Genomic DNA, 14,605 nt, shown 5'->3' with positions numbered 1-14,605 from the left:
AGTATATTTTGGAGATTAATCCTTTGTCAGTTGCTTCGTTTGTAAATATTTTCTCCCCTTCTGAGGGTTGTCTTTTCGTCTTGTTTACTGTTTCCTTTGCTGTGCAAAAGCTTTTAAGTTTCATTAGGTCCCATTGGTTTATTTTTGTTTTTTATTTCCATTACTCTAGAAGATGGGTCAAAAAAGATCTTGCTGTGATTTATGTCAAAGAGTGTTCTTCCTATGTTTTCCTCTAAGAGTTTTGTTGTTGTTATGGTTGTAAAGAGATATTTACTGGGACTCTTGTATAGAAAGGACAAGCTCAAGAAGGAACATGGCAGAATTACAAGATTATGAAAGCCACGGTCCAGGAAAACCTGGACCAAGGAAGCACTCTTTAAAAATCTTGAGTATGGTAGTACTTTGTATAGCACATAATAAATTTATAGAACTTACTATTTGAGGATGGTAGTAGAAATACCTCTTTTTTTTTTAAATGGTACAGTTAATACTTTGAATGTGAGAGACACACAAAGCTATTAACAAAGTTGAAATATATCTAATCGAATCCTGGAACAGATGGAGTATCTGAGCATCCATATCCCTAAGATCAAGGCAAAAGCTTTAAACAGTCATCCAACAATTCAGTGTAAACCAACACATTTTTTTAATATCCTGAAAGCAGAGTTTTTTACCTTAATGGCTGATTACACCTGGGAAATTGTACCTGCCTTAATAGTCTGCTTCATCCACTTTACTTCGGGTTGACTTTGCCTTACAGAAAGCAACCATTAAAGTTTATTTTCCCTTGCCAAAGATTTTAAAAGTAGTCAAGCATTATATACAAATACAGAAAGGCCTATGCCAAGTTAACAAATGAAAATTTTAACTCAAAATGAGCTATGCACACTGACAGTAAGTGCATTGGTATACTCTATACAAAATGATGCTGGAGAGTTTACAAACAATTGGTGATGTAAAACAGTGGTTTCCTAGGAACTTACTTAATCAGACCTTTAGAGGGCCCTAGCAAACTTCATTTTTAACAAGGGTGCCAGATGATTCTAGAATTTGATTAAAGTGTAGTTTGGGGAAGCACTTTAACCTTCATTGTGTGTCAGATTACATATAAAATTAAATTACAAACCATGTAACAGAACAAAAAATAATATCCTTATATAAACTATTAGTAGATACCTAAATACAATATGGCTTTTAAAATGAAAACATGTGTGTATAGTTGTATTCATAAAGTACACTAATCAAAAGCTATACAATATTAACAGCAAATCCAAATGCAAATGAAGATATTCCTCTGAATTTCGTGTTTCATTGAGCATCAAAAAACATCAATCTTTTAGTCCTTTTCTTGTGCATTATTCTGTATCCACATTCTGTGCATCGGATTGGATCCCTTGATTTTATTTCATTTTCTGTGTGACATTCTCCACAGATATATATCATTGGCTGTTGATTTGGGAGTTGAACGTCCTTCTGGGTGTCCATTGTTGTACCCACATAACTTGGAGAAACTTCTCTGTGCTTGCAAACAGATTCTGACTCACCGCTGTGTCCCCTCTAAGAGTTTTATAGTGTCCGGTCTTACATTTAGGTCCTTCATCCATTTGGAGTTTATTTTTGTGTATGGTGTTAGGGAGTGTTCTAATTTCATTCTTTTACATGTAGCTGTCCAGTTTTCCCAGCACCACTTATTGAAGACTGTCTTTTCTCCATTGTATATCCTTGCCTCCTTTGTCATAGATTAGTTGACCATAGGTGTGTGGCTTTATCTCTGGGCTTTCTATCCTATTCCATTGATCTATATTTCAGTTTTTGTGCCAGTACCACATTGTCTTGATTACTGTAGCATTGTAGTATAGTCTGAAGTCAGGGAGTCTGATTCCTCCAGCTCCGTTTTTTTCCATCAAGATTGCTTTAGCGGGGCTTCCCTGGTGGCGCAGTGGTTAAGAATCTGCCTGCCTATGCAGGGGACATGGGTTCGCACCCTGGCCCAGGAAGATCACACATGCTGCGGAGCAACTAAGCCCATGCAACACAGCTACTAAGCCTGTGCTCTAGAGCTCACGTGACACAACTAGTGAGCCTAGATGCCACAACTACTGAGGCCCGTGTGCCTAGAGCCTCTGCTGTGCAACAAGAGAAGCCACTACAATGAGAAGCCCGCACACTGCAACAAAGAGTAGCCCCCACTCGCCACAACCAGAGAAAGCCCGCGCACAGCAATGAAGATCCAATGCAGCCAAAAATTTAAAAAAATAAAAAATATATTGCTTTGGCTATTCAGGGTCTTTTGTGTCTCCATACAAATTTTAAGACATTTTGTACTAGTTCTGCAGAAAATGCCATTGGTAATTTGATAAGGATTGCATTGAATCTGTAGATTGCTTTGGGTAGTGTATTCATTTTCACAATACTGATTCTTCCAATCCAAGAAAATCCTATATCTCTCCATCTGTGTCGTCTTGCATTTCTTTCATCAGTGTCTTCTACTTTTCTGAGTACAGTTCTTTTACCTCCTTAGGAAGGTTTATTCCTAGGTATTTTATTCTTTTTGTTGCAATGGTAAATGGAATTGTTTCCTTAATTTCTCTTTCAGATTTTTCATCATTAGTGTATAGGAATGCAAGAGATTTCTGTGCATTAATTTTGTATCCTTCAACTTTACCAAATTCATTGATTAGCTCTAGTAGTTTTCTGGTGGCACCTTTAGGATTATCTATGTAGAGTACCATGTCATCTGCAAACAGTGACAGTTTCACTTCTTCTTTCCAATTTGTATTCCTTTTATTTCTTTTTCTTCTCTGATTGCCATGGGGAGGAATTCCAAAACTATGTTGAATAATAGTGGTGAGAGTGAACATCATTATCTTGTTCCTGACCTTAGAGGAAATGTTTTCAGTTTTTCACCATTGAGAATGATGGTTGCTGTGGGTTTGTTTTATATGGCCTTTATTATGTTAAGGTAGGTTCTGTCTGTGCCCACTTTCTGGAAAGTTTTTTATCATATATGGGTGTTGAATTTTCTCAAAGCTTTTTCTGCATCTATTGAGATGATCATATATGGTTTTTATTCTTCAATTTGTTAATATGGTGTATCACATTGATTGATTTGCGTATATTGAAGAATCCTTGCATCCCTGGGATAAATCCCAATTGATCATGGTGTATGATCCCTTTTTATGTGTTGTTGGATTCTGTTTTCTAGTATTTTGTTGAGGATTTTTGCATCTGTATTCATCAGTGATATTGGTCTGTAATTTTCTTTTCTTGTGGTATCTTTGTCTGGTTTCGGTATCAGGGTGATGGTGGCCTCATAGAATGAGTTTGGGAGTGTTCCTTCCTCTGCAATTTTTTGGAAGAGTTTGAGAAGGATGGCTGTTAGCTCTTCTCTAAATGTCTAATAGAATTCACCTGTGAAGCCATCTGGTCCTGGACTTTTGTTTGTTGGAAGAATTTTAATCACAGTTTCAATTTCATTACTTGTGATTTCTCTGTTCATATTTTCCATTTCTTCCTGGTTCAGTATTGGAAATTTATACCTTTCTAAGAATTTGTCCATTTCTTCCAGGTAGTCCATTTTATTGGCATACAGTTGCTTGTAGTAGCCTCTTAGGATGCTTCGTATTTCTGCGGTGTCCACTGTAACTTCTCCTTTTTCATTTCTAATTTTATTGATTTGAGTCCTCTCCCTCTTTTTCTTGATGAGTCTGGCTAAAGGTTTATCAATTTTGTTTATCTTCTCAAATAACCAGCTTTCAGATTTATTGATCTTTGCTATTGTTTTTGTTGTTTCTATTTCATTTATTTCTGCTCTGATCTTTATGATTTCCTTCCTTCTACTAATTTTGGTTTTTGTTTGTTCTCCTTTCTCTAGTTCCTTTAGGTGTAAGGTTAGATTGTTTATTTGAGATTTTTCTTGTTTCGTGAGGTAAGATTATACTGCTATAAACTTCCCTCTTAGAACTGCTTTTGCTACATCCCATAGGTTTTGGATCATCATATTTTAGTTGTCATTTGTCTTTAGGTGTTTTTTGATTTCCTCTTTGATTTTTTCACTGATCTCTTGGTTATTTAGTAACATATTGTTCAGCCTCCAGGTGTTTGTGTTTTTTATGTTTTTTTCCCTGTAATTTACTTCTAATCTCACAGAGTTGTGGTCGGAAAAGATGCTTGATATGATTTCAATTTTCTTAAATTTACTGAGGCTTTATTTGTGACCCAAGATGTAATCTATCCTGGACAATGGTCCGTGTGCACTTGAGAAGAAAGTGTAATCTGCTGTTTTGCGATGTAATGTCCTATAAATATCAATTAAGTCTATCTGCTCTATTGTGTCATTTAAAGCTTGTGTTTCCTTATTAATTTTCTGACTGGATGATCTGTCCATTGGTGTAAGTGAGGTGTTAAAGTCCCCCACTATTATTGTGTTACTGTTGATTTCCTCTTTTATAGCTGTTAGCAGTTGCCTTATGTTTTGAGGTGCTCCTATGTTGGGTGCATATATATTTATAATTGTTATATCTTCTTCTTGGATTGATCCCTTGATCATTATGTAGTGTCCCTCCTTGTTTCTTGTAACATTCTTTATGTTAAAGTCTATTTTATCTGATATGAGCATTGCTACTCCAGCTTTCATTTGATTTCCATTTGCATGTAATATCTTTTGCCATCCCCTCACTTTCAGTCTGTATGTGTCCCTAAGTCTGAAGTGTGTCTCTTGTACACAGCATATATATGGTCTTGTTTTTGTATCCATTTAGCAAGCCTGTATCTTTTGGATGGAGCATTTAATCCATTCACATTAAAGGTAATTATTGATATGTATGTTCCTATTACCATTTTCTTAATTGTTTTGGGTTTGTTTTTGTAGGTCCTTTTCTTCTTTCGTGTTTCCCACTTAGAGAAGTTCCTTTAGCATTTGCTGTAGAGCTGAATTTTCTTAGCTTTTTCTTGATTTCTCCGTCGAATCTGAATGAGATCCTTGCTGGGTAGGGTAATCTTTGTTGCAGGTTCTTCACTTTCATCACTTTAAATATATCGTGCCACTCCCTTCTGGCTGGTAGAGTTTCTGCTGAGAAATCAGCTGTTAACCTTATGGGAGTTCTGTTGTATGTTATTTGTCGTTTTTCCCTTGTTGCTTTTAATAATTTTTCTTTGTCTTTAATTTTTGTCAATTTGATTACTATGTGGCTCAGTGTGTCTCTCCTTGGGTTTATCCTGCCTGGGACTGTCTGCACTTCCTGGACTTGGGTGACTATTTCCTTTCCCATGTTAGGGAAGTTTTCGACTATAATCTCTTCAAATATTTTCTTGGGTCCTTTCTCTCTCTCTTCTTCTGGGACCCCTATAATGCGAATGTTGCTGCGTTTAATGTTGTCCCAGAGGGCTCTTAGGCTCTCTTCATTTCTTTCTTTCTTTCTTTTTTTTTTTATAATTCTGTATTTTAATTTATTTTTTATTAATTTATTTTTGGCTACATTGGGTCTTCATTGCTGCATGCAAGCTTTCTCTAGTTGCGGCGAGCAGGGGCTACTCCTTGTTGCGGTGCGTGGGCTTCTCATTGCGGTGGCTTCTCTTGTTGCAGAGCACGGGCTCTAAGCACGCGGGCTTCAGTAGTTGTCACACGCGGGCTCAGTAGTTGTGGCTCACAGGCTCTAGAGCGCAGGCTCAGTAGTTGTGGTACATGGGCTTAGTTGCTCCGAGGCATGTGGGATCTTCCCAGACCAGAGCTCAAACCCATGTCCCCTGCATTGGCAGGCGGATTCTTAACCACTGAGCCACCAGGGAAGCCCTGTCTTCGTTTCTTTTCATTCTTTTTTCTTTATTCTGTTCCGTGGCAGTGAATTCCGCCATTCTGTCTTCCAGGTCACTTATCTGTTCTACTGCCTCAGTTATTCTGCTATTGATTCCTTGTAGTGTATTTTTCATTTCAGTTACTGTACTGTTCATCTCTGTGTGTTTGTTCTTTAATTCTTCTAGGTGTTTTTTATTTAATTCTTCCAGGACTTTGTTAAATATCTCTTGCATCTTCTTGATCTTTGCCTCCATTCTTTTTCCAAGGTCCTGTATCACCTTCGCTATCACTATTCTTAATTCTTTTTCTGGAAGGTTACCTATCTTCACTTCATTTAATTGTTTTTCTGAGGTTTTATCTGTTCCTTCATCTGGTACATAGCCCTCTGCCTTTTCATTTTGTCTCTCTTTCTGTGAATGTGGTTTTCCTTCCACAGGCTGCAGGATTGTCATTCTTCCTGCTTCTGCTGACTGGCCTCTGGTGGATGGGGCTATCTAAGAGGCTTGTGCAAGCTTCCTGATGGGAGGGACTGGTGGTGGGTAGAGCTGGGTATTGTTCTGGTGGGCAGAGCTCAGTAAAACTTTAATCCATTTGTCTGCTGATGGGTGGGGCTGAGTTCCCTCCCTTTGGTTGTATGGGCTGAGGCAACTCAGCACTGGAGGCTACAGGCTCTTTGGTGGGGCTATATGGCGGACTCCAGCAGGGCTCACGCCAATGAGTACTTCCCAGAATTTCTGCTGCCAGTATCCTTGTCCTCATGGTGAGAAACAGCTACCCCCCGCCTCTGCAGGAGACCCTCTAACACTAGCAGGTACATCTAGTTCAGTCTCCTGTGGGGTCATTGCTCCTTCCTCTGGGTCCTGATGTGCACATTACTTTGTGTATGCCCTCCAAGAGTGGAGACGCCAGTTTCTCCCAGTCCTGTCAGTCATGCAGTCAAATCCTGCTAGCCTTCAAAGTCTGATTCACTGGGAATTCCTCCTCCCATTGCCAGATCCCCAGGTTTGGAAGCCTAACGTGGGGCTCACAACCTTCACTCCAGTGGGTGGACTTCTGTGGTATAATTGTTATCCAGTTTGTGAGTCACCACCCAGTGGTTATGGGATTTGATTTTATTGTGATTGCACCCCTCCTCCCATCTCATTGTGGTTTCTCTTTTGTATTTGGATGTGGGGTATCTTTTTTGGTGAGTTCCAGCGTCTTCCTGCTGATGATTGTTCAGCAGTTAGTTATGATTCTGGTGCTCTCATAAGAGGGAGTGAGTGCAAGTCCTTCTACTCTGCCATCTTGAACCAATTTACACGTGTGCAATTTTTTGCTAAGATGGATCCCACTGCAGAGGTCTGTGGGTGCATGTCCACACTTATTATGGGGTGGCACCTCCTTCCTTTTTGACCCCCAAGTAGCCTTCCTGCACATGTGCAGACAGGGAAATTTTCTTTGACCTCAGCAGTGGTCATCTTATCTCTTTACTTCAGCAGAGCTCAGCTTCTGCCATTACCTTTGTCCTTGGAGTGTCTGGGTGAGAACAAAGCTTTAATTTTACTCCACTTGACAAACACAGCTGTTTGTCCCAGGGGCCCATCTATCTTCTACCTCACCCCCACTTGGGCCCTAGCCCAGACAAAGCCCCCTGCCTTAGCAGGGAGGGTTCTTTTTCCATTCAGATTTACACAGCCAATAACAAAATGGATGCTAAGACTGAAATAGCACAGGCTTTAATCAATGGCCAGAGAATGGAGAAGTAGGAACTTAGTTTGAAAATCAACTTCTCCTTGCAAGACCACCAGAATCACAACTAACTGCTGAACAACCATTGACAGGAAGACACCGGAACTAACCAAAAAAGATACCCCACATCCAAAGACAAAGGAGAGGCCAGAATGAGACGGTAGGAGTGGCACAATTACAATAAAATCAAATGCCATAACTCCTGGGTGGGTGACTCACAAACTGGAGAACATATACCACAGAAGACCACCCACTGGATTGAAGGTTCTGAGCCCACATCAGGCTTCTGAACTTGGGGGTCTGGCAATGGGAGGAGGAATTCCTAGAGAATCAGACTTTGAAGGCTAGTGGGATTTGATTGCAGGACAACGACAGGTTGGGGGAAACAGAGACTCCACTCTTGGAGGGCACACACAAAGTAATGTGTGCATTGGGACCCAGGGGAAGAAGCAGTGACCCCATAGAGACTGAACCAGACCTACCTCCTAGTGTTGGAGGGTCTCCTGAAGAGGTGGGGTGTGGCTGTGTCTCACAGAGAGGACAGGGACACTGGCAGCAGAAGTTATAGGAAGTACTCCTTGGTGTGAGCCCTCCCAGAGTCCTCAATTAGCCCCACCAAAGAGCCCGGGTAGGCTCCAGTGTTGGGTCACCTCAGGCCAAACAACCAACAGGGAGGGGACCCACCCAGCCCCACCCATCAGCAGACAAGCAGATTAAAGTTTTACTGAGCTCTGCCCACCAGAGCAACAGCCAGCTCTACCCACCACTGTTCCTCCCATCAGGACACTTTCATAAGTCTCTTAGATAGCCTCATCCACCAGAGGGCAGACAGCAGAAGCAAGAAGAACTACAATCCTGCAGCCTGTGGAACAAAAACCACATTCACAAAGAGATAGACAAGATGAAAAGGCAGAGGGCTATGTACCAGATGAAGGAACAAGATAAAACCCCAGAAAAACAACTAAATGAAGTGGAGATAGGCAAACTTCCAGAACAAGAATTCAGAATAGTGATAGTGAAGATGATCCAGGACCTCGGAAAAAGCATGGAGGCAAAGATCAAGAAGATGCAAGAAATGTTTAACAAAGATCTAGAAGAATTAAAGAACAACAAAACAGAGATGAACAATACAATAACAAATGAAAAATACACTAGAAGGAATCAATTGCAGAATAATTGTGGCAGAAGGACGGATAAGTGACCTGGAAGACAGAATGGTGGAATTCACTGCTGTGGAACAGAATAAAGAAAAAAGAATGAAAAGAACTGAAGACAGCCTAAGAGACCTCTGGGACAACATTAAATGCAACAACATTCACATAATAGGGGTCCCAGATGGAGAAGAGAGAGAGAAAGGACCTGAGAAATAATTGAAGAGATTATAGTTGAAAATTTCCCTAACATGGGAAAGGAAATAGCCACCCAATTCCAGGAAGCATAGAGAGTCCCATACAGGATAAACCCAAGAAGAAACACACCAAGACACATAGTAATCAAATTGATAAAAATTAAAGAGAAAGAAAAACTATTGAAAGCAGCAAGAGAAAAATGACAAATAACATAGAAGGGAACTCCCTTAAGGGTATCAGCTGATTTCTCAGCAGAAGCTCTACAACCCAGAAGGGAGTGGCATGATATACTTAAAGTGATGAAAGTGACGACCCTACAACCAAGATTACCCTACCCAGCAAGGATCTCATTCAGATTCGATGGAGAAAGCAAAAGCTTTACAGACAAGCAAAAGCTAAGAGAATTCAGCACCACCAAACAAGCTCTACGACAATGCTAAAGGAAATTCTCTAAGTGGGAAACACAAAAGAAGAAAAGGACCTACAAAAACAAACCCAAAACAATTAAGAAAATGGTAATAGGAACATATATATCGATAATTACCTTAAACGTGAATGGATTAAATGCTCCAACCAAAAGACACAGGCTCGCTGAATGGATACAAAAACAAGACCCATATATATGCTGTCTACAAGAGACCCACCTCAGACCTACGGACACATACAGACTGAAAGTGAGAGGATGGAAGAAGGTATTCCACACAAATGGAAATCAAAAGAAAACTGGAATAGCAGTACTCATATCCGATAAAATAGACTTTAAAATAGAGAATGTTACAAGAGACAAGGAAGGACACTACATAATGATCAAGGGATCAATCCAAGAAGAAGATATAACAATTATAAATATATATACACCCAACATAGGAGCACCTCAATACATAAGGCAACTGCTAACAACTCTAAAAGAGGAAATCGACAGTAACACAATAATAATGGGGGACATTGACACCTCACTTACACCAATGGACAGTTCATCCAAACAGAAAATTAATAAGGAAACACAAGCTTTAAATGACACAATAGAGCAGATAGACTTAATTGATATTTATAGGACATTCCATCCCAAAACAGCAGATTACACTTTCTTATCAACTACACATGGACCATTCTCCAGGATAGATCACATCTTGGGTCACAAATCTAGCCTCAGTAAATTTACGAAAATTGAAATCATATCCAGCATCTTTTCTGACCACAATGCTATGAAATTAGAAATCAATTACAGGGGAGAAAACGTAAAAAGCACAAACACATGGTGGCTAAACAATACGTTACTAAATAACCAAGAGATCAGTAAAAAAATCAAAGAGGGAATCAAAAAATACCTAGAGACAAATGACAATGAAAACATGATGATCAAAAACCTATGGGATGTAGCAAAAGCAATTCTAAGAGGGAAGGTTATCGCTATACAAGCCTACCTCAAGAAACAAGAAAAATCTCAAATAAACAATCTAACTTTACACCTAAAGGAACTAGAGAAAGGAGAACAAACAAAAACCAAAATTAGTAGAAGGAAGGAAATCATAAAGATCAGAGCAGAAATAAATGAAATAGAAACAACAAAAACAATAGCAAAGATCAATAAATCTGAAAGCTGGTTCTTTGAGAAGATAAACAAAATTGATAAACCTTTAGCCTGACTCATCAAGAAAAAGAGGGAGAGGACTCAAATCAATAAAATTAGAAATGAAAAAGGACAAGTTACAATGGACACCGCAGAAATACAAAGCATCCTAAGAGGCTACTACAAGCAACTCTATGCCAATGAAATGGACAACCTGGAAGAAATGGACAAATTCTTAGAAAGGTGTAAATTTCCAAGACTGAACCAGGAAGAAATGGAAAATATGAACAGAGAAATCACAAGTAATGAAATTGAAACTGTGATTAAAATTCTTCCAACAGGGGCTTCCCTGGTGGTGCAGTGGTTGAGAGTCCACCTGCCAATGCGGGGGACGCGGGTTCGTGCCCTAGTCCAGGAAGATCCCACATGCTGCGGAGTGGCAAGGCCCATGAGCCGTGGCCACGGGGCCTGCGCGTCCGGAGCCTGTGCTCCGCAGTGGGATAGGCCACAACAGTGAGAGACCCACGTACTGCAAAAAAAAGAAAATTCTTCCAACAAACAAAAGTCCAGGACCAGAAGGCTTCACAGGTGAATTCTATCAGACATTTAGAGATGAGCTAACACCATCCTTCTCAAACTCTTCCAAAAATTTGCAAAGAAGCAACATTCCCAATCTCATTCTATGAGGCCACCATCACCCTGATACCAAAACCAGACAAAGATACTACAAAAAAAGAAAATTACAGACCAATATCACTGATGAATATAGATTCAAAAATCCTCGACAAAATACTAGCAAACAGAATCCAACAACACATTAAAAGAGATCATACACCATCATCAAGTAGGATTTATCCCAGGGATGCAAGGATTCTTCAATATACGCAAATCAATCAATGTGATACAACATATTAACAAATTGAAGAATAAAAACCATATATGATCATCTCAGTAGATGCAGAAAAAGCTTTTGGCAAAATTCAACACCCATATATGATAAAAACTCTCCAGAAAGTGGGCATAGAAAGAACCCACCTCCACATAATAAAGGCCATATACAACAAACCCAAAGCAACCATCATTCTCAATGGTGAATAACTGAAAACATTTCCTCTAAGGTCAGGAACAAGACAAGGATGTTCACTCTCGCCACTATTATTCAACATAACTTTGGAATTCCTCCCCATGGCAATCAGGGAAGAAAAAGTAATAAAAGGAATACAAATTGGAAAAGAAGAAATGAAACTGTCACTGTTTGCACATGACATGATACTATACGTAGATAATCCTAAAGATGGCACCAGAAAACTACTAGAGCTAATCAATGAATTTGGTAAAGTTGCAGGATACAAAATTAATGCACAGAAATCTCTTGCATTCCTATACACTAATGATGAAAAATCTGAAAGAGAAATTAAGGAAACACTCCCATTTACCATTGCAACAAAATGAATAAAATACCTAGGAATAAACCTACCTAGGGAGACAAAAGACCTGTATGCAGAAAACTATAAGACACTGATGAAAGAAATTAAAGATGATACCAACAAATCAAAAGATATACCATGTTTTTGGATTGGAAGAATCAATATTATGAAAATGACTATACTATCCAAAGCAATCTACAGATTCAATGCAATCCCTATCAAATTACCAATGGCATTCTCTATGGAACTAGAACCAAAAATCTTAAAATTAGTGTGGAGACACAAAAGACCCCGAATAGCCAAAACAGTCTTGAGGAAAAAATACGGAGCTGGAGGAATCAGACTCCCTGACTTCAGACTATACTACAAAGCTACAGTAAGCAAGACAATATGGTACTGGCACAAAAACAGAAATATATATCAATGGAACAGGGTAGAAAGCCCAGAGATAAGCCCACGCACCTATGGTCAACTAATCTATGACAAAGGAGGCAAAGATATACAATGGAGAAAAGGCAGTCTCTTCAATAAGTGGTGCTGGGAAAACTGGACAGCTACATGGAAAAGAATGAAATTAGAACACTCCCTAACACCATACACAAAAATAAACTCAAAATGGATTAGACACCTAAATGTAAGACCGGACACTAAAACTCTCAGAGGAAAACATAGGAAGTACACCCTTTGACATAAATTACAGCAAGATCTTTTTTGATCTGCCTGCTAGAGTACTGGAAATAAAAACCAAAATAAACAAATAGGACCTAATGAAACTTAAAAGCTTTTGCACAGCAAAGGAAACCATAAACAAGATGAAAAGCCAACCCTCTGAATGGGAGAAAATATTTGCAAACAAATCAACAGACAAAGGATTAATCTCCAAAATATATAAACAGCTCATGCAGCTCAATATTAAAAAAACAAACAACCTAATCCAAAAATGGGCAGAAGACCTAAATAGACATTTCTCCAAAGAAGACATACAGATGCCCAAGAAGCACATGAAAAGCTGCTCACCATCATTAATTATTAGAGAAATGCAAATCAAAACTACAATGAGGTATCACCTCACACTGGTTAGAATGGGCATCATCAGAAAATCTACAAACAACAATGCTGGAGATGGTGTGGAGAAAAAGGAACCCTCTTGCACTGTTGGTGGGTATGTAAACTGATACAGCCACTATGGAGAACAGTATGGAGGTTCCTTAAAAAACTAAAAATAGAATTACCATATGACCCAGCAATCCCACTACTGGGCATATACCCAGAGAAAACCATAATTCAGAGAGACACATGCACCTCAGTGTTCATTGCAGCACTATTTACAATAGCCAGGTCATGGAAGCAACCCAAATGCCCATCGACAGACAAATGGATAAAGAAGAAGTGGTACATATATACAATAGAATATTACTCAGCCATAAAAAGGAATGAAACTGGGTTTCATTAATATATGAAACACATATATGTGGAACCTAGAAAAATGGTACAGATGAACAGGTTTGCAGGGCAGAAACTGAGACACAGATGTAGAGAACAAACGTATGGACACCAAGCGGGGAAGTCGGCGGGGGTTGGTGGTGGTGTTGTGATGAATTGGGCGATTGGGATTGACATGTGTACACCGATGTGTATAAAATGGATGACTAATGAAAACCTACTCTATAAAAAAATAAAATAAAATTCAAAAAAAAAAAGAAAAAAAAATAGTAATGTGCCAGTATTACTGTCTTACTTTGATAAATGTACCACAGTTATGTAGTAGAAGCAAATGGGTGAAGAGTATAAGGGAAGTCTGTATTCTCTGTAACTTTTCTGTAAATCTAAAATTACTCCAAAATAATATGTTTATTTAAAAAAAGAAAAGAAAAGAAAATCAAATTCTCAACCTGCTTGAGACACCATATATACAGGAGGGTCGAGGTAAAAGGAGGGAACTGAGTAAAGTGAGGGAGGAGGACTTCTCTGGAGGTCCAGTGCTTAAGACTCCATGCTTCCACTGCAGGGGGCATGGGTTCAATCCCTGTTCAGGGAAGTAAGATCTCGCATGCTGAGCAGCTCAGCAAAAAAAAAAAAAAAAAAAGGGAGAGAGGAATATTTATGACTTATCTGAGAACAGAGGTGCGGTATGCTAGGAACTGGGACAACAATAGTTTTACAACACCCGTTTTCAGTCCTTTTATGGGCTCTTCTGGCTCTTCCTGTGGCAATTGTCAACTATCAGGTGTGTTATTTACCATGCAAATGTATTACAATGAGCATATAATGAGGGTCTACTGAAGGTCAGGTTTTCTACCACCTTGGACGTAGTTGGTTCTAACTGGTTTGGTGGGCTCTTGTTTTTCTATTCTGGTGGTTTCCTGTAAGACTAGGACAACACCTCCCTGCAGCTGAAGGGGGAGGATTAAAGCTCAAGGCTAACAGTCTTGGTAACATTTGGAGAGGGGAACAGGCAGATCTGTAGAAAACATAGGATGCAGAACTAGCAAGTTAAATGACTCATTAGATATGAGAAGGAAAGAGAGGGAAGAGAAACATTAAGCACTTAGCTATGCTGGGCATTGAAGTAGACCCTTCATATACATCAACACATTTAATGTGCCCACAGATCTGAGAGACGGGTTTGGTGAATTATGTTTTGCAGATGAGGAAATAGGCTTAGGTAGGGCCAGATGCTATTATTTCTCTACATGAGGCAACTACAAGCCATTTGTAGTTGATGTGAGCAAAT

At 39.2% G+C, this 14,605-nt stretch overlaps 1 pseudogene across 1 annotated transcript; it reads right to left on the bottom strand.

Annotated features, from left to right (window-relative positions):
• Nucleotides 1-903: 903 nt before the first annotated feature.
• LOC113621976 (DNA-directed RNA polymerases I, II, and III subunit RPABC4 pseudogene) lies at nucleotides 904-1,546 on the bottom strand (annotated as a pseudogene). Its single transcript, XR_003433375.1, has one exon. The product of XR_003433375.1 is annotated as a DNA-directed RNA polymerases I, II, and III subunit RPABC4 pseudogene (transcript).
• Nucleotides 1,547-14,605: the final 13,059 nt, after the last annotated feature.

This window comes from Aethalodelphis obliquidens, unplaced genomic scaffold, assembly GCF_003676395.1.
Source record: "Aethalodelphis obliquidens isolate GAN/ISIS:26980383/991018 unplaced genomic scaffold, ASM367639v1 scaffold1, whole genome shotgun sequence".
Taxonomy (NCBI): Eukaryota; Metazoa; Chordata; class Mammalia; order Artiodactyla; family Delphinidae; genus Aethalodelphis; species Aethalodelphis obliquidens.
The sequence above is the reverse complement of the archived record's forward strand: the minus strand, read 5'-3'. Positions and strand labels throughout refer to the sequence as shown.